A 20991-nucleotide genomic window follows, 5' to 3' on the forward strand; every position below is an offset into this window, starting at 1 on the left:
CTGACAAAGCTATGGCGACCTGCACGAGACCTGCGCAGGACTAGGCCAGGCAGCATCTCATCCTGGGAGAAGGGACCATGCTACCCACCATCACCAAGAAACCATATAAAGTTAATGTGGCTGGTGGCTGGTGAAAAGAGTGTCACTCTCTTCCGTGGTGCAGACACTGATGAACTGACCATCCACCCATGCTTATATGGGCAACAGTAAGTAAATTCAGTGGGTCACATGCACAAAAGACCATGAAAGTAGGAGGCAGACTTGTTGGGAAGATGAGACAGGGCAATATCCAGTATCTACACAAATGAAAATACCTAAGACTGGGAACGAACAACTCAAAAAGAACACCATAGCAGAGAACAAACAAACAAAAACAGAAACCAAAAAAAAGAACCAAATATTCTGATTTTTCAACAGAGGGAAATGGATCTATTTCCAGACTTATTTCCAGAGCACATAGGAAGAGCCAGCAGATATGTGAAAAGGTCCTGGCATTCCTGGTCACTGGGAAATGTCCAAGAAAACCACAATGAGATAATCACCACATCTGCTAGGATGGCCATTTCTAAAAGATAACAAAGCAACATGTGTCGGTGAGAAGGTAGAGAAATTGGAACATTGTGCACTGCTGGAGGGAACGCAACTCTACAGCTCTGTTGAGAAACAGCACGGATGGTTCTCAAAGAATCAATACTAGAACCACCACACGCTCTAGCAATCCTTCTCAACGTGTGCTCCAAGGCAGCAGAATGAGGCCTTCACAGAGATGGCGGCACTCTCATGCTTCCCGCAGCATGGTTCACAGAGCCATATTATAGAAAAAGAGAGAAAATCAACTGTCTGAGAATGCACGAATAAAGAGGTACTCTTAAATAGAGTCTTATTACGTCTTATAAAAGACCTCACATGTACAAAGATATGCAGTAGATTGGGTGGTCTCAAGCTAAGAGAAATAAGCTTAACCCAGAAAGGCAAATACTGTATGGCCTCTTAAATACTGTGTGCCTTTCACAGCAATTGGGACGTATGTTTAAAATAAAGGAAAATACTCAGAAACAGGGGCCAGAATAGTGATTACCAGAAAGACCTGTGGGTTTGGAAGGAAGTGGCTCAAGGGCTGCAACCATGGAGGGTAAGTAAATTACATGTGCATTTTACACAGGAAAGTTGCTGACTGTAGAGTTCTGGTGCTGTTGCCAAACATACCTACACACATGTACACACACGTGCATACACACACACAACACATACACACACCACACACACACAAAACACACACACACAAAACACACACACAACATACACATACACAAAACACATATACACAAAACACACATACACACACATCATGCACACATACACAAAAACATACATACGTGCCCACCTTTTAGAAGGGACCTTGGTAAGAAAGTATCTAGATGTGTTACTTTGAATGTTGTGTCACTTCATTAGGCATACACATATCAAAACATCATGCTATACACTCTAAACAAAATAAAAACCCTGTGAATACAGTAAGATTAAATTAACAGAAAACTAAGTATCAGAGGAAAGGCTACAAGGTATGTCTCCATGGAGTCAGAAAAATTCTGCAGAGATCCTTAGGTTTGTGATGGGGCATGGAGAATTTTAGCATTATAAAATTCAAATCTTGTGTCTGGGCCACCACACTTGGTCCCAAAGAGGAATGAGAAACAGAAGTGTCATAAAAGAACATGAGAGAAACATATCCTTCCTGAGGATCAAGTTTCTATACCTCAAAATTAAGTCAGACCATCTGTAACCTACTGGCTCTGATGCGCTATCTTGGTGAATCAGAAAGCAAACGCAAGCAGCAGGTTTGAAAAGGAAAGCAGGTGTCAACACGGACATCTTACACAGACAGGAGCGGGGTCTCAGCACATGCAATACTCATCTCTACGCAGAAGAACTGACAGCTTCTTGCTGTGTCTGATCCCAGAGGTGACTTCTCAAACCCGGACACTGAAAGCCAAAAGTGGCCAGGAGCTGGATGGTGTCACCTGCCCTCAATCCCAGCACTTGGGAGACAAAGACAGAGGTAGATGGATCTTTGAGATCAAGATCAGGGAGAGTTCCAGGACACAGAGAAACCCTGCCTAAAAAAAAAAAAAAAAAAAAAAAAAACCCAAACAAACAAAACCCCCCACAGTGGACAACACTCCTAAGATCCTTAGTCACGGCACTACTCAGTCACTCATACATAACCTCACTCGGCAGACACTCATTCACGGACTGATATGTGTAGGTTTTGTAGATGCTGGAAACAGAACAGACATCTCAGTAGCTATGTAGTAAATCTTAACATCAGCAAGCATGTGTGATACTGTGCCCACTGCTGTCCCCAAAGGGAGAGGGGATTACTGCCCAAAGGATACACTGATTCCAGTTGCAGGGTGCAAGGAGCACCACTGTGTCACATCCACTTTCTATGTCTGTTTCCCAAGGTGTGATCTGGGGACCAACAAGACCCAGAGAGAGATTATTTCAGGAACACAGATTCGGGCCCTTACCCGGGACTCGGAATCCGACTGCTAAAAACCTCGTATGCACACTGGAGGTGCAGACGCACTGCTGGAACTGGGTTTATTTATAAGCTCAACTGCTAGACAGCTCACCCAGCAAGTGGTAAGGCAGACATCTAAGGCTCTTTCCAAACGTCTGGTAGAGCCAGGGTCTGAGGACTTGACTTTGGTGAGGTTAAACAGCAATGGAACACTACTGTCTCTGTAACACGGCTTAATTCTGGTTAGGCTCACAGTATTTATTCTCTCTGAAGGCATCTGAAACTTAAATAAATGGAGCCAATTTCTAGAAAAGAAAGGTAACTTGAAAAACACCCCCTACCAATGCAATCACCCAAGATCAGCTCCACATCTCTTATCTAAGCCATCACAACATGGCAATGCCAACGCCCTGGAGGGGGCCCAGAAGCCCTTAACACACACCAGGTCATAAAGTTGGAGACTCACCTACCCATATCTTCAGCGTCTTTAACAACAGAACTTGGAGAAACTCAAAACGCAGATGTCAGAGCAGATCTATTATTAGATACCCACGGCCCATCACACCCCATTAAACTTTAATTCCCACTTTCAAAATCTAGACTGTTTTGAAACAAGGACATAATTTATTTAAGATTCTTTATGTAAGAGAAAATATGCACCGTTCCCCATTTCCTCCAAAGAACGCAATCCTTTCTGAGACCAGTGTTGTGCTTGCTCGGGACCAATGTCTTCTAAGAAATTTAGGGAAATCAAATCGCTGTTCCAGGTTCCTGTTCACAGAGCCTGCCTCTCCCATAAGCTTGTGATGGTGGGTTATGCTGCCAGCTGCTGCTCCCCGGCTGCTGTTGGACCATTAAACTTGCATCTAAGAATCTGCGACTACAATTACTGATTCTACTTATACCCATCCTGACAACAGAACATAGAAAAGAACGTACCTATTTGTCTCAAGCATGGCGTAGTAAAGTAGGTAAAAGCTGGGTCATCTGAACCATTCCCATCCATTCCTTCAGCTCGCAGCTTCAGCAACTAAAAGGGCTAACCTTCAAACATGAAAAATTCTTTACTGTGTTTCCAAAAGAAATGGATTTCACTCTGTGTGTGTGTGTGTGTGTGTGTGTGTGTGTGTGTGTGTATACCTATCTGTCCGTGTGTCTATGTGTGTACCTGTCTGTGTGTCTGTGTGTATCTGTCTGTGTGTCTGTGGGTGTACCTATCTGTATGTATGTGTGTACCTACCTTGTGTGTGTGTCTACTCATCTGTCTGTCTCTGTGTGTGTCTGTCTGTCTGTGTATACCTATCTATGTGTGTGTATGCATCTACCTATCTGTCTGTCTGTGTGTGTCTGTCTCTCTGTGTATATCTATCTATCTATGTGTGTGTATGTATCTACCTATCTGTGTGTCTGTGTGTGTCTATCTGTGTATACCTATGTCTATGTGTCTGTGTGTGTGCCTGTCTGTCTGTCTGTATATCTGTCTGTATGTGTATCAATAGCTTCTAGAGACAGCTGTCCACTCAGGAAAAGTCTTTGTGCTTCCTTCTAAGTGACTTTCACAGGAAGCCAGTGAAAGCTTTTAAGGTACAAACAATGGAGACGGGGCAAAGCTACTACATTTCTTAAAGGCCTTAAAAAATCCCCCATCAAACAGGCGGTTTCCAGTTGAAACCGCCGGGTCACAGAAAGGCGGTGCTCCAAGAGAGTCAAGGAAGGGATAAACAAGGAAGACAGCACATGGAATCTGTTCCTGCCCTAGAGAACACAATTTCACCGACTCTGTGTGGTATGGTAAACAAAGGGATTCACAGAACTTTTCCATGGCGTTTATTGATTAAAAAGATTAACCAAAGCTTGCTTTGAGATGTCTGTCAGTCACAAAGGAACACGGTGAAAACCAGTGAACGTGGTGGTCGCGATGCCTCTCTTGGCAATGATGGGGGTCACGCTGCTATTGCATGAGCTAAATGTCACATGACCTTGTCGCAAACAGAGGTCATTTCTAGAGCAATTCCTAAGTCTGCTGTCTGTTACAAACAAGACAGACCTAGAGCCTCTGTAAGTGACCTCGCCAATGAGAGGAGAGGTCGGAGCATCCCCAGCGACGACTCCACTTAGGACAGAGGGGGGTAATCACTGTATCTCCAGGTCTGGGCTGTGATCTTAGTCCTCAGGTGAGGTAGGTGAGGTAAGCAGACTGCCTTGAATTTGATGCCAGCCCAAACTACAGCCTGAGACTCTTTCAAAACAAAGCATTAAGTCCTGCCTAGGAGACACGGCAGTAACATGCCATCCTCCTTTCCATCACGGTTCTACTGTCTGCTACCTTCTCAATAATAAGATCCAAAACTTTCTATGAAGAGTATTCCTCCAGAGTGCTGCTCCATATGTCACCAAAGGAGAAATTCACCTAAGTGTCTGGCCTTGGCTTTGCTTGTGATTTCAATGCCACAAAACATTTGCCTTGAAGGGGCAGCGAGAGATCATTCGGGGACTCATTAGCACGCTTGTGTCCGACAGCTAACTAAATGTTAACATTTATTTCTAAAATCAAAACAATTTACATCGGCTGTAATCAGTCGGTGAAGCAATTGCCCGCCCAGTTTATAAACAAGGGAAGCTCGAGTATTCTAATGCCCGGTTTTCACTCCTGCCCTCTCTGTGAACTTGCAGCAAAAGAGGCCTTCAATGCGCCCAATACTCACAGGGAGGAAATTACACAACGAGCTTTAAAAGAATAATAATTCTTTTGAGACACGGCTGTGGGGCTGAAGCTGGTTTTGAACTCAGGATCCTCCCAGATGCAGGGAATGACAGGCACGTGCCGCCAGACCCCACACAATTGTGTTTGCCGCATGCTTTGCAGCTATGCTTTCTAGATCTCTGGGAAAACCTTTTGGTAGCAAGAATTTTGGTTTCTTTAAAAAAAAAAAAAACCCAGAAGTACTGTGAGAATATGTTTTCATTTTAATCCTAGATGTGGTCACATGGGGCTGCTTCTTAGCAGGTGACTACGATTTGCCTTGGGCTCTAGCAGGGGCGTGGTTTTGCCAGCTGCAGATAGTTTCCGTGAGTGTGTGATGCTTGGAATTTTGGGGGACTTTTCAGAGACGCCAGGGCCCTGAGAAAAGGGGCTGACTGGCCAGTTGGTAGCTGGATGTTGTCGGCTGTGGTTTGTCAAGTAGTTGCGTGCAAGACAGGAAGAAGAAATTAGATATGCTGACAGTGAAGATCAAGCTTGCACCAAGGAACGCAATGCTACTTACCAGCAGCAGGAAAGAAATCTTCCTGCTATTGGTGCCCCCTTCCCCCTCTATCCTTTTTCCTCTCCTACCTTAGGGGGTTAAAAGTGTGGAAGAGAAGAAAGGTAGAAAAAGGTGAAAGAAAAAAGAACACACAAAGTAACCAAAAGTCCAGCTACACCCTTTCTTTTTTTCTCTCACTCCTCAGAGCCACAAAATATTAAGCAAATGTTGATAGACAGGTTGAAATTAAAACCAATGTTCAAAATTGAATTTAAAAAATACTTAAAATTATACTTAACGTATATGTACTTGCATAAAACTGTCCTTATATTACATAGTACCAAAAAGTGAATAAATATCTAATATCTAAGATTTATTTACTTTTCAATTATGTGTTTGTGTGTGTGCGCAGGTGCCTGCAGAGGCCAGAAGAGGGTGTTGGATCCTATGGGGGTGTAGTTACAGGCAGCTGTGAGCCACCCTAAATGAGTGCTCATTATAAGGATTAAAATAACTCATTAGCTGGAAAAAAAAATGGTTCTGATCTATCCTGACCTTTCTAAAACTTTTTGTGAACATTGAATTTCATTAAGTTTAATGCTGATGTTGACAAAGCAAAATATATAAAAGTTACATCAAAAGAACTGTCAACCTAGACATCTCTCTCCCCTCCCCTTCTGTGTGTGTGCTGGAGGCTCTGGAGGAAAGTGTGTGCAGATACCTTTGTGTAATGCCAAACATTGCCACCATAAAGCACAGACTTCTTGTTCTCTGTATTAAGACATTGCTAGCATCCGCTTCAATGGATGTCTATCGGGCAGATAACATGCCACTACCTCTGGTTATTCATCTCACAAACTGCAATGGGACCAGAGGAGTTCAGGAAAGGGCGGCAGGTAGAAGCCTGCCTGGAGGGCCACTGGGCCTGGCTGGGTAGCAAAGCCCACACCTTTCATGCTACACATTTAACCAACTCCAGTGAGTTCAGTAAAATGGGACTTCTTGAATTGAAACTTGGATGACGAACCCTTTGAAAAAAATCCTCAGTGAAGTGACCCAAGCTATGCCAGGCATCCACCCAGGACCCTACCATGCAACCATCTTCAAGGCTCACTATCCTTAAGCTACAACATGCCTCATACCCAATTTCAGCATAAAAGTCCTCCTTCAATTCCATGCTCGGGATCCATGCCCTGCACACCAGCTAGGAGAACTTCTCTTTGATTTCTAAAACCAAGTTAGTACAAGCATTCCGTTCCCCCTTTTCAAAACCATTAAGGGTCTGCATGCTTGGCCTCTTAGTGTGAAGAAGTTGCTAGCCACTGAAAGGAAGCTATGTAGATGCACGATCACACAATTAGATACAAGCTCACAGCTGCTCATCCTCGGCTTACAAACATATAAAACACGGGGACCTTAAATGACTGGCGTTATATACACAATGCTGAGATGACTGAGAAAGCCTGTTCTCTGATGCAAACTGTTCTCTGAAGATTATTTTTAATTATTATTTTCTGGGAAGATGGGTCTACGATCAACAGTGAGTTCGGTGGTTCGTGGGCATTAAGAAGTCCAGTCAGAGCCGGTGGCACACCGTGTAAGTCTGATGACTTGAGGTTGAGCCCCAGAACCTGTGTAAAAGTAAAAGGAGCAAACTCGATGCCCTCTGTCCTATACATGCACCATGCCATGCATAGACACGGTCGCAGGAACACAACATAGTAATTGATTAATTCAAAATAAATCCAGTTAAACCCTTTGTGTTGTTAAAAGTAGTACATAATGGAATTAAAATAATAATTTATCGCCTTATTGATTTCAAAAGTATATTTAAACAAAGATTAGGAAGAGAATAATCTTACTACAACTGCTTTACCCCTGATAGGAGTCACAAAAAAAAAAAAAAAAAAAAGGTAGAAGAAAACAGGGGGATTTAAAAGGGGAGAAACACTCAGGCCACTAAAGAAAAATATCATTAAATGCTCTCTTCACCTCTCCTCCAGCCCAGGACTCATCTCTCTCCCTTCTTGAGTCATGAAAACCAAAAGAAAAGAGGCAGTGTGGTCTCCCTATCCCCATCTCCAGGCAAACAGGAAGTGAGGTCCACAGCAAGTCCCTGAGGACTTGGGAAACTTGTACTCAGCAGCTCCCAAGTCTTAAACAACAACTGGGCATCCTCAAGGATGCTGCGAGAGTCCTCCCAGAGGAGCGCCCAGCCCTGGGAACACACAACTAGAGCCCACAACAGTCCTGGGCAGTGATGTTGGGAAGGATAAAGAGGCATCTTCCACATTGACAGCCCGGAAGTGCAGCAATCAAAGAAGGGGGGATGGGGGGGGGAGTCTGACTTGGAACACTCCAGATAAGTCTGAGGAGGAGTCGTTAGGAACAGGACTGCTCATGAAGACAGACAGGAGCTGGCTAATAAAGACAGGAGCAGGCTAATGAAGAGCTGTACTGAGACCCTAAGCAAGTGTGGGATGCTGAGGGTCTGAACTAGGACAATGTACCACATAAGAAGAGGGTACAACAGACTGAGAGATGTGAAAGGAAGGGAAAGGAGGGAGGGAGGGAGGAAGGAAGGGAGGGAGGGAAGAAGGGAGGGAGAGAGGGAGGGAGGCAGGCTGGCTAGTTCAGAGGGTTATGCGACCTCTGAGCAGAAATCACCCACACAATGTTTCTGAGGTGTTAATGCAAACAAGGGAGAGAGTGGTAGACAAAAGATGTCCAGGGTCTGCTGCAGACCAGAGAAGAACCAAACATGCCACGATAATTGAGAAGGACGTGAGGCAGTCCACAATGCGCTTAAATCAGGTGCCCCTGAACTGGTGAGATCAAAGTCAAAAGCCTGGATTAAAACAAAACAACAGAGACAAAAAAAAAAAAAAAAAACCCACACACATTTGCATATACAAAGCAGTACGTCTCGGAGGAGTTAATTAATTTTTTTTAAGTTCATCTATGAACTGATAGGAATTCTAGAATAAAACAAAGCCTTGAGAGAACCGCGGTTAAGCAATGGGGAGTGGACGGGAGAGGTGGCTCACTGGTTAGAGCACTTGCTGCTCTTCCAGAGGCCCCAGCCTTCTCATGGCTGCTCACACTGTCTCTAACTCGAGCTCCAAAAGAACCTATGTATGCAACTTCTGGTCTCCACAGGCAGCAGACATACACGTGCATGCAGGCAAGACTCACACTCAAAGGAAAAACACATCTTAAAAGAAAAAAAAAAAACAGAAGAAAATGCAGTCTCGACGACACAGCTAAAGCTGGTCTGTGGCTGGAGACCCCGCCCTCCCATACAAGGCACAGTCGCTCAGGAGCCTGGGAAGAACAGAGGAAGTCGGTGCATTTCAAAGTCAGGCTCTGATTGGTTGGTTGCTGTTTTTAATATTCACTTTTGAATAAATATTCAGAGTACAGAAAACAGTAAAACACAGCTCCTTGTACCCATGTCTAACTTTAAATCATCAGCCTGCCCCTCTGTGATCTCATTCTTAAATATTAGATTCTGTCTCTAGAAGGACCACTTAAAAAGGGGGAAAAAAAGATAAAAAGAATTTAAAAATCCTCATAAAAAATAAAATTATTTATAATGAAAATATTACATAATTAATTTTATATAAGATTATAAATAAATCAAATGTCATTTATGCACCAAAAGAAAAAAAGCATAACTACTCCATTATCAGACCCTGCACACTCTTTAAACCTGTAAGAACCAGGCTAGTGTTCAACACTCAATCCCCCTATTGTTTCCCTTTCATTGAAATCAGCATCCAGTCCCTCCTTTAGAACGGGCCCCCTTGGTGTCTTTCAAGCTATATCCCTTCACATTGGCTGTAGACTTCTGATCAGATAAAGTCAGGTTCAGTATTTTGGCAAACATAATTTTAAAGACTGTTGAATTCTATCAGGATATATAAATGGGGGTATTTTATTTTATTTTAAATTATTCATCTGGAGTGGATGGGAGAGACAGCTTAGTCAATCAGTAAAGTAGTAAGTGACCACTATGCAAGAATGAGGATCTAAAGATGTAAAAGAAGAGGGAGAGGGAGGGAAGGGAGAGGGGGGGAGGGAGGAGGACAGAAAGGGAGGGGAAGGGGGAGGGGAGGGGATAAGAAGAGGGAGAGGGAGAGGAGACAGAAGGGAAAAGAATTGAGTGTGGCAGCACAAACTTGTAATCCCAGCCCTGGGGAGGAAGAGCCTAGAACTCATTGGTCAGTCCATCTAGCCGCATTGGCAAGCCCCAAGAAAACGGCAAATCCCATCTCAAAAAATAAAGTAGATGATTTCTAAGGAATGACACGGGAGACTGTCCTCTGACCTACATACACACAAACACACACACACACACACACACACACACACACACACACACAGAGAGAGAGAGAGAGAGAGAGAGAGAGAGAGAGAGAGAGAGAGAGAGAGAGGAGAGCACTGACATTCCTTATCTCTTATAGGGAAAAAGCCAGTTATAAAAAAAGGAGGGGGGTAGAGGGAGGCAGGGCAAGTTAAAAAGCAAGAAGTGACACTTTGTCCTCCAACTTCCAGATACACTCTGTGCCAGTCTTCAACGCCTGCTCCAACCCGCATACACACACACACACACACACACACACACACACACACACACACACACACACACGACAACAAACAACAACACACTGTAGCCTTTTTGTGTGTTTACTTTGATGGGAAGTCCTGAGCTTTAAAAGTCTGCACATGACAACTGTCAAAATAAGAAATGTCTGTGCTCTCTTCCAAGAAAACTCATAGAAGAGAATTCTCTATCACGTCAACTGAAGGGATAACTTATCTTTACTTTGTAGACAAAGTCCATACAACCACAATTCTTTATCTTGCAAGAAAAATATTTAGCCAATGACACAGTGTCGGTGTTAACTATTAACATAAGATATCATGGTGACTCAAGGTTGTATGACACTGACTCTCACTCTCTTCCCCACACGGCATCGTTCTCCACAGGAACACTCAATGTCTGTCCCTCAGAACACACTCAGTGCATAGACTGTCCCTCAGAACACACTCAGTGCATACATAGACTGTCCCTCAGAACACACTCAGTGCATAGACTGTCCCTCAGAACACACTCAGTGCATACATAGACTGTCCCTCAGAACACACTCAGTGCATAGACTGTCTCTCAGAACACACTCAGTGCATACATAGACTGTCCCTCAGAACACACTCAGTGCATACATAGACTGTCCCTCAGAACACACTCAGTGCATACATAGACTGCCCCTCTTCTGGAAAGCTGCCTCGTCACCTTTAACCTTCCTCTTGTGTATACCCCTAAAGAATAAATTTATCTTCAACATTTACATCCAAAATATTCCAAAGCACTGACTAGCCCCACGTACTATAATTACCTGGTCATTAGAAATAAATACCATGTCTAAAACAAAGCGAGTTTTGATTAGTAGAGCAGTAGTCTGAGGTAAAACTGACCCAGAAGAGTAAACAGACTTTTCATTACAAAAGTGTACACCCGGAGAGTGACGTTTGAGAACAAGTCTGTTCTCAATGCACACCTATAATGTACTTTTATTAGGACGGATGCTGAGTCAAAAGCCAGCAAGGGAAGCCAGTGCAGAGACCACCGAAAGGCAAGCACCACAGAGAACAAGCGTAGAGGCGACAGATGAGCATTTACAGGAAGTTTTGTCATCTGACAGGCCCATCAAACATTTCCTCTGCTGGAAGACTTCCCCGCCCGTCACGGAAGCACTAACCCACCACAGCTGGCTCTTTTCTCACTTGTATCCTGTCTACCTCAGCATAAATCACAGTTCACGTGACCCGTGAACCAATGCTCAATCCTTCTAGGCGTTTCCACACTGAGAACTCAACAGGTACCATCGGTTTTCCCCAGCTTGGAGACTCTTTTCTTAACCCTCCTTGTCTGCATCCTCTTGGCTAGTTCCCTCCTTGTGCACATTCAGTGTTCCCTGAATGACAGCATAAAGCATTTCACTCATGACAATCATGGGACTTGCACATGTTTTGTGCATTGATATCGCATGCTTGTCTTCAGATTAAAAAGGACTAGATTAGAATTTAATATGACTTCCTCCAACGTCTCCTGGCTAGTAAGCGGGCGTTCTGGAGCCCCATGCACTTGAGAATGACAGACTGGAGCCATGGCTAGCATAACCGTGGGATGGAACTCAAAGAGGAAGGGCCAAAGATCTCTCTTTGCAAAGACACAGATCACAAGCCTGGGATCTCTACAGAAAGTGGCATCATGGGAAGGAAGAACAACAAGTTAGCGCTAGCACCTACAGATGAAAAGTTTGTTAGAAGTCCAGACACCTGGAAAAAGAATTCTTTCATGGAAAGAACTCTAATATCTGCTTACTGTAGAAAGTTATACTGTGTCTGATTCCAGTCACTATGGAAACGCTGTTGTCCTTGTGCAGACCCCACCGAGGACAGGACATCTCATTTCCCGCTAAGGCTACACATCAGGCTACGGATCCCCGAGAATCAGTATCTTTCAGACTTGGTTGAGCACTCTTGGCCCAGTGATTTCAGAGTCGCCACATCAACAGGAACCTACAGTTGACCTGCCGTCCCTTCAGATGCTCCACAAATGACAGGGAGGGAATGACAGATGAAGTTCTAGAGACTTCACTACTGTCCCTCAGACACGATCGGGACAGCTTCAGGAGGAAGGGATGTGACACCCAAAGAAATAAATCAACCATCTAATTACAGGGAAAGGACTTGAATTCTCCCGATATGCCAAACAGCTCTATGTGGAGGCAGAGGGCTAGTCTATCAACACTTGGGAGGGTGAGGCAGGAGGTTGCTGAGTTTGAGGCCATGAGGTCAGAAAAAGAAGCAGAAGTAGGAGTGGACACATTACTGCTTTCTCATATTTACAAAGGAAATTAAGATCATAGGCTCTGGTACCAGTCACGAGCTCCTGAAAGTAGAGGGGAAAAGTTGCCACAGGATTTATGGATCCCCCTCCCCATGGAATATAAAATCCAGTATCCAGTGGTGCACAAACTTCAGGCACTTCTTGTCATCCCCAGCTAAGGAAGAAGACCCTTCCTTAAACATACGAGTCTCACCCAGGGCTGTGTGTGCAGGGCACACCACTATAGAAATAAAACAGACTGAATAAGAACCGAAGGGCCAAATCAACGAAGCAGTGACTGCACGTTGGCGGGAAAGGCACAGAGGGGCTCTCCGTTCTCCATTTGCCATGGCTCATACTCAAAGCCCAGACCACTGCTATTACCAACGTCAAGTTACAATGCCTCGTGCAAGATTGGCCCGGGAGGATGCAGCCAATTCTTTGAAAATGAAAACATCATATGATTTTAATCATTTAAAACACTGACGGTCAGACACCAAATTCTGACTCACTCTTAACAATCACACCTGGGATCATCTGACATGGAGACAATATATATGGAGACGGTGTCATAATCCTTTCACTATACCTTCCTTTTTCAAACGCAGAATTTTTATCATCACAGAATACATCCAAGAAGATGAAGAGTAGGATCACCTAACGTGACATGAAAGCCGCGGGGAGAGGGGGGAACCAGGAAGAAGAGAGGGGGAGAGCAGTGCAGAGGATACAAACACGGTGTGATGACATATACATATTTAAACGCCATAACGAAACAGCTGACTCTGTATCCTAACTTAAAATTAACTTAAAACGGAAAAGAAAAAAAGATGTTCTGAAGAATGGCAACTCGAGAAGAATAAAGACTTTAATCTTAACAATCAAATGAGTTCGGATCCTCAGAGTATTTAAGGATCTAATAATCCAAGCCTTGACCCAGAAAGTATACGTCAGTCACCGGAAACACGGGATTGGAGCCAAACTGGTCAGCGCCACAGGGAGACTAATGGCCAGTGTAATTAAAAGTTCCCCAGTAATTCTCCGTGCCTAGAGCCGCCCTGTCCTAGAAGTCTGTCAGCCAAAGGGATGGGTCACCAGCATTGATGAAGGTCGGTCAGCGCTCAATATTTCCAATCATAAGGTTTATTATAACCCTCTTTTCTATATCTTCATGATCAAAATAAGCTCACAGAGACACAAAAGGATTTAATGGGGGTTCTACGGCTGACAGACTCAGAACTTGCACTGCGTGGCCTTGCCTAACTTACAGTTTATTATTGCATTGCACATGATGACAGTTGGAAGCAGCTGTCATTTTAATGACCATTTCCTGTGTGCCCAGTCCTAAGCAACTCACAACTATTTCTCCTTTGAATGGGACCGCTGTTACCCAAGGGTCTACTGTCTCCACTTTACAGGTGAGTGTCCTCAGGCTGAGTGACTTGCAAGCCCACCCAAGAGTAAGGGGAAAGTTAGGACGTGAATCAAGTGCCACGTGACCCAAGAGTCCAAGGTGCGTTTCCTTATCAGCATCTTCTATTTACTGATCACACCGTAGCTGAACAGAATCCAAAGGCTGGGCTGTGACACTCATTGTTATCTTCCATAAGACCAGTAAAGGGACACCAAGCCCTGTTAACAGCCATGCCTATCGTACATGAAATGCTACAAAAGCAAACTAATGTTTTACTTTAATTACTGCCCAACTCTTCAACAAGCTTCTACAGTAATGACAAATCCTAGATTATCTTGCAGTTTGCAGGAGCTTTAAATACACTAATAAGTTTCCAAGAAGCTCGGAAGTATACATTCATTCCACAGCGGTTAAACCAGGAAACACACAACCTCCTACTCATGGCTTCAGTATGGGATTTAAGGAAGGTCGTGTGTGTGCTTAGCTCTGATGCACACAATCACTCGTCACTGTAATAATCAAACGGCATTGTTCCTGCCTTCTCATTTGAAATTGGACCTAAAAATAGTAAGGTCCTTTTAGGTTCGGCGTGAATAAAAGAATAAACAGCTCAGGGAATAAATTCTAATCGTGTTATGCTAAATGAAAGTCTTAGCCTGGAAACCAGAACCTGCGGTAGGGCGGATCTGACACCTGATTTCCAAACAGAACAGATGCCCCTCCCCACCTTTTCCTAAAAAGAACAACAACAAAAGTTTACCGTATCTCTCAGTATAGGAAAGGTTCAAGGAAGAGCTGTGGGAATGAATTAATGGCGAAAGAGAAGGAATAGATAGAGCATAGTCAAACAGGGAATGAGAGAAACATGGTAACTCGCTAAAAATAACTCCATGACAAAAATTAAGAGGAAGCTGTACTGAGGTGAAGTGCCGGTTTAACCCGGGATGGAAATTTCCACTAACCAAAAGAGGAAAGGCACCTCTGCCTTCCATGCCACTCCAAAGGGAACCAGTGGGACTTAGCTACTGAGGAGGCTGGGTTCAACAGAGAGCAGGGGAGAGGACCATCAGGTTCAAACACAAGCAGACACCTCTCCTAGTCTTTGGCATCAGAACCCTAAAGAAAATGCAAAGCTGCTCCAGGACTCCACCTTTCCAGAGAAGATAGCCTCTGGTTAGCCTCTTTCAGTAAACAAAGAACAAAAAGCCTGAGGTTTCTGTTATATGAGATACAACACGTTTGTCTACTCACCCCAGATAGGAGTCCCACAACAGACCAAAGCACACATATCACCAGGGTCCTACGTGGTGAAGGAATGAGTTTGACTGGGACTACTTATCAGAGTATGAGTGAAGGGTTATTTACAGGAACAAAAAGGACTCACCAAGTCTGACCAGAGTATAGCTGACAGTTCACAAAACTGGGAAACTTGAAGCACCCAGCACAGCCTGCTAGCCACTCAACAAGTTGGAATTTACCCTTCCAAGCAACTGCTTTACCTTCAATAGGACTCTGAGAGTCTGAGAACCACCTGCTTCTTCTGCTTAGCTTGTGTTGTCTTTGCAGCTTCTGTTGCTTACTCTGGCAGGGAAGGGGCTGAATGAATCTGGTCAGTTTCAGGGACTTCCTGAAGCTGTTTTTCATTGTTTACCTTCCTGTTTTTGGAGCTTCCCTGGGGAGTGCAATGTTTGACTCTCAAGGCAGTTTCTCAGTACTGTTTCCTATAATTGTTGAATGCATAACTTAAGGTTACCTTTAAGTGACACATACATTTCCCAACTCACACTACACACACACACACACACACACACACACACACACACACACACACACACACACGCTTGCATCACCTTCACTTTGTAGCCTTGGGAGTATTGACAGTACTTCTCCAAATCTACTAACTGCCTTGCTATACTGAAGAAAGTTTAACTTCTTAGTAAGTTTCTTTCAAAGACACTAAGAGAGTCCCTGAGTTTCCAAAGGTAAATATGTAGACAAATTCTTGAATTAAACATACAAACAAAAAAGTCAATGGACATGTTTTCTGATTGCTGTTGATCTTGAAGCAAGATTCCCAAAGCCATCCACCTCTACTGTGGAAGAACCAGAAATCATTTTCTCTTATTCTCCCCACCCCCAATTATTCTAAAATCCAGCTTAGTGGCCCACACCCTCATGAGACTCGGTGCCGTCAGAACTAGAGGAACAGAATCAGAAAACTTGTCTAATGTGAGTCTTCAAGTCATGGTATCTGGAGAAATACCACCAAATAAATAAACTCTTAATTCCTGCCCCTCTCCAAATCAACCTCAAGAAAGAAAAGCCCTTTAGGAATCAATAGATTCTCTCTTTTTTTTTTTTTGTGCCACTTTTCTTTGCATCATAACTTTAACAATCCTTGTAACTCTTAACACGTAAGATGATGCCCTGTTAACAAATGCTGGGTGACCTGTCGTTCGTGAACTGTTGGATTGGTCTCAAGCATCTTACAGATCTCATTAGTAGCCAGTTTCTATTTTAACTAAATCACAGAAGTTAATCCTGGCTTCTTGTATGCGATACATAAGGCAGAGAGTAGGTTTAAAAGAAGGGTGGGAGAGAGGGAGAGAGGAGGGAGGGAGCGGAGATTTTGGGGGTCAGGGGGTGGGGATATGATAGGTAAAACAATGCTTTTATCTGGACAGCCCTGGAGTGAGGTCTGGCTCCGTTGCGCATAACTCTATCATCCTCATTTGTATAGATATATAGACCAGGGCCTGCGCAGATGAGGTAAACCTGTTTGCACTGGTTATTTTCCTCACTGCTGTGACACTATCTGGTGGGAACAACTTCAGGGAAGAAGGGGTTTGTCATGATTGGGACAGCATGGCTGTAGGAGCAGGTCAGCCCATGGCAACAGGATCAGAAAGCAGAGACTGGGCCCAGAAGTGAGGCTAGGCTACAGGGTTTATGGCTTGCCTCTAATGACCTCTATCTATAGGCTAGGCCCTGCCTCCCACAGTTCTACAACCATCTCTGACAGCACCACCACAACACTGCTCCAAACAGCCAACCCATGTGAGAGCCAGGATTCAGACCACAGGGATTTGAGCAAACAAGCCAAAGCCAGAAAAACAAAGTTCTTAATGATGTGTCATGACAACCCAATGACAACGCTTGTTATCTCCCCCTCACTGGAGATCTTGGTTGCATTTAAGGTGACCATATTCTCGGGGCTCTCTCCCGGTTGTAGAAAACTTTGCATGGGACTATAGTACTATAGTTTAGGCCCGAAATGGCCTCCCGAACACCCACATTTTAAGGGACTAATCCCAGCTTGGCACTATAGGGAGGGGACGAATACTTTAGGAGGTAGGGCCAAGGGGAAGGTTTTAAGGTATCTGGGGTATCTTTAAAGGAATTGTGGGATCCCAGCTCCTTCCTCTTTCCGTCTCTCACATGAGTCATGAGGTAAATGAGCCTTGCTTACCAGCGTGCTGCTCGCCTCAAGTCTCAAGGCAACAGCCAGTGGTCATCAGCAATGGACTAAAATCTCCCAGACGCGCAGCCAAAATAACTCTCTTCATGACTGAGCTGTTGTTATTATTTTTTTAATAGCACAACGGTATTCAAGAAGAGACAAAATACAGTCCCTATCCTAAAGGGGTGCACAATCTTATAAAGGGGTTTGTCTCATTGGCAGAGCTTCCAACGAGAAGGTCGCCAAGGGGGTGTTCTGCTGTGTTACTGTCTGAAATTTGTACCCAAGTCCCAGGCGCCAATCCACACCTGACCTGGAGCAATTCTGTCCACTTAGTATGTCTTTGCTGTGAGAACTGCTTTCCCTGTGGGCTGTGAAGTAGGTGAAAGCTAGAAAGATGGGTCCCACATATGCAGAGGGACCCATCCGCCCTTTTAGTACCACATCATCTGAAAAGAGAAAGGTAAAGGCTTCTTCCCTGGTTGATTACAGAAGGCCCAAACCACTTCCAGCTCCTGAATTCCTAAGACAACTATAAAACAAAACTGTCTTCTCAGTGTGGCCCCTTGAAGGCCAAGCAGTACAGAGCGTGGGAATGAGCGAAGTCCCAACCAGGAGGGACAAGTCAGCTCCAAAAAGCTACTGAGAATGCGAACTCTAACCTCCTCTTTTTATTTGAGTTTAATTTTTAAAATATGGCTGTCTATTTATGGTGTGTGTGTGTGTGTGTGTGTGTGTGTGTGTGTGTGTGTGTGTGTAGATGGGGTGCATTTACAATTCTTTAATCAGAGGTCAATTTGAGGGAAGTAGTTCTCTCCTTTGACCACATGGGTTCCAGGAATCAAACCTCAGGTCCTTAAGTTTGGTGGCAAGTACCTTGGCTGGTTAAACCATCTCTCTAAGCCTGCCTTTTTTTTTTTTTTTTTTTTTTTTTAAGATCACTGGGGAAAGCTCATAATACAGTGTTTGTGCTATAGATTTACATGTAACTTAACCCTGGCCCCCACCATCCAAGCACACCGGTCACCTTACACCCCCATGTCTCCTGTCCACTTCACCCGATGCTGTTTGCTGCCTTTATACTCGGGGTATGGCACCCTGAGAAAAGGTCTCGAGTAACGGAAGAACCTAACACAGAGTTCAGACAAGAGGTCAAGCAGGCCAAGGGACGGTGTGGGAGAAACCTCCGGATAGACAAAGGTTTCCTTATTTACTGCTCTGGTGTAAATTACTGGAACAAGGGCCTTGGTTTCCTACGTCGGGTCAGTCTTCTGTATTCTCTTTGGGTAAGTGTGATTCAAGTACCAAGTCCCTTTGCACGTTCACAGCACAATGTGTGCATCCTGAAATCAACAACGGGTGACATGCATGCGTGTGGTTGTGTGCAATGCGGGGAGGGAGGTTACTGAAATCCCTTCCATGGTGAGATTCAAGCATCTTGGTCTAATGAACAAAAAATGTTCAAGTGGATCCCACTGTCACACCCTCATCCACTCCAGGTGGCCAGTTTCTCACAGCTGGCTAACCCTACCCATCAGGTTTCAGCACAGAACATCTGACTTAAAAGGACATCCACCACAACAGGGCCAGAGGACCTTACCACCCTACTTGTTGACTTAGCAACACTTAACCAGTATCTGAAATGTTTGTTTGAAAATGACTCTTTTCTTGGTTATGGCTGCCACTCGCTCTTGGGACTGGTCTCCCATGAAACCAAGGACCTTCTGTGTTATTCTCAACAGTATTCCTAACCCAGAGGTCAGTGTCAGCCACTAGGAAGTGTTCAACAGATGTTTACAGAGTGAATGACTCAAGGTCATGAGTAGCCTGTGGGGAGCCATTTTGTCTGCTTCTGTGAAAGCCTGCCCATCAGGCAGAGTCAGGTCAGGCCAGCATCTGTTGACAGATTTTTTTTTTTTGACCTACTGACATATAGAACAATAAGAGGAGATACACCTGAAGCTCAAGTGGAGGGGCTAAATGTTTGGTTAATCTTAGAGGAAGGAACAGAGAGAAACAGGGAGGCCTCCGGATGGGTACAGATGTCGAATGCATGTTAGTCACAGTCTCTGTTAGCTTGTGACGTTGTTTCTCAGGATGGTGTAAGGTATAGAAAGCCTAAGAAAACTAAACTCAAGGCTGTCACCACTGGACAGTCCTCCTGATTTCTAACCTTCATCTCTGAATCTTAGTTTCCTTCTTCCCTACAGTCACCCTCACTCCCCTCTCAGGGATCTGTTCAACTTCGTATGGTGGGACCGGTGCAGTGGCCATTGTGCATACAGATTCTACCCCTGCCACCAGATGACGAGCCATCAGGAATGGTGACCCCAGCAGAAGAAATAGGAAAGCAATGTTACCTGTGGTTCTTCCCCCTTCAGACTTGAGGGGATAAAAGCCCGTACTTTGTGGTGTGCCTTAGAGCGCGTTGATCCTGAATGTCACTGCGGAAATGAAGTGGCTGAATGAAGGTTTAAAAAATAAATAAATAAAAGATTCCTAGACCTATCACAACTACGATAGGGAAAGCATCGAATTTGCACTCAAGACTCTTGTTTCTATCACTAAACACAGCAGAAGCAAAACCAGGGAGCTCCTAGTTCCCTCGAGGATTTGGCAAACCTCTCATGTTTTCCACGTAGGATTTCAGTGCATACCTTAAATCATCAAAAGCCTATGAATGGTGCGAGGCTGTAATTTTCCTACCTCCTCACACAGGCGCTGGGTCTTAAAGGAAGAAATGATGAATGGGCACGGCTATAAATATTCCAAAGCTAATAAGAATCAAAGATGAACTGCAGGACAGCTTGGGAGGCAGATGCCGGTGTGGACGTAGTTCAGTTAACAGGTCCTGACCCCTATAAACTCCAGGACGGTTTTATCAGATAAGAAAAACAAAGATAAGAAGCATTCCTACGTTGCTTCATGAACTCAAATGTCACCGAATAAAAAATTAAAAAAAGAAAATCACGGCTTTTCAAAAACGTAAGTAACCAATTGATAATTAAGATGTACACTATATTTGTGGTCATTTTAATGAAAGGACTGTCACTTCATTAGCGGTGAGAGAAAAAGAAAAATCAAATTCCTTCGAATAATAAGACCTATCAGGCTTGACTCGCCACTAGCAACTCTTCTCTGAGTTAGGGCTCATAGTGGAGGGATCAACTGGAACTGACTGAAAGGTTTATTACATGAGAGACACTGCTGCCTGTCACTGTTACTCGGGCCAATACATTCAGGAGGTCACAGATTATAAACGGATGCTGCCTACGGTTGTCAAACCTGGCACATACACCACCACCACCACTACACACACACACACACACACACACACACACACACTCACACACACACACACATGCAAATTACCTTCAATTAACCTGAATAATGACTGCATTAATAGTAGATAATGTTTAGCATACGCTTATCCTAAAGCGGATCACACTGGGT

General features: G+C 44.2%; 1 protein-coding gene across 3 annotated transcripts in view; it reads right to left on the minus strand.

The window, feature by feature from the left end:
* The window catches only part of C13h1orf21 (similar to human chromosome 1 open reading frame 21), a 209387-nt gene that overhangs the window by 140774 nt on the left and 47622 nt on the right, over window positions 1–20991 (minus strand). Inside the window, exon 2 of one of the 3 annotated variants that reach the window (XM_063272097.1) lies at window positions 19899–19982. The exons of the other annotated variants lie outside the window; for them this stretch is intronic. The gene's annotated coding sequence lies outside the window, so the exon portion shown is untranslated. The remainder of the gene's footprint in view (window positions 1–19898; window positions 19983–20991) is intronic. 3 annotated transcript variants of the gene reach the window in all.

Source organism: Rattus norvegicus, chromosome 13, assembly GCF_036323735.1.
Source record: "Rattus norvegicus strain BN/NHsdMcwi chromosome 13, GRCr8, whole genome shotgun sequence".
In the NCBI taxonomy this organism is placed as follows: domain Eukaryota; kingdom Metazoa; phylum Chordata; class Mammalia; order Rodentia; family Muridae; genus Rattus; species Rattus norvegicus.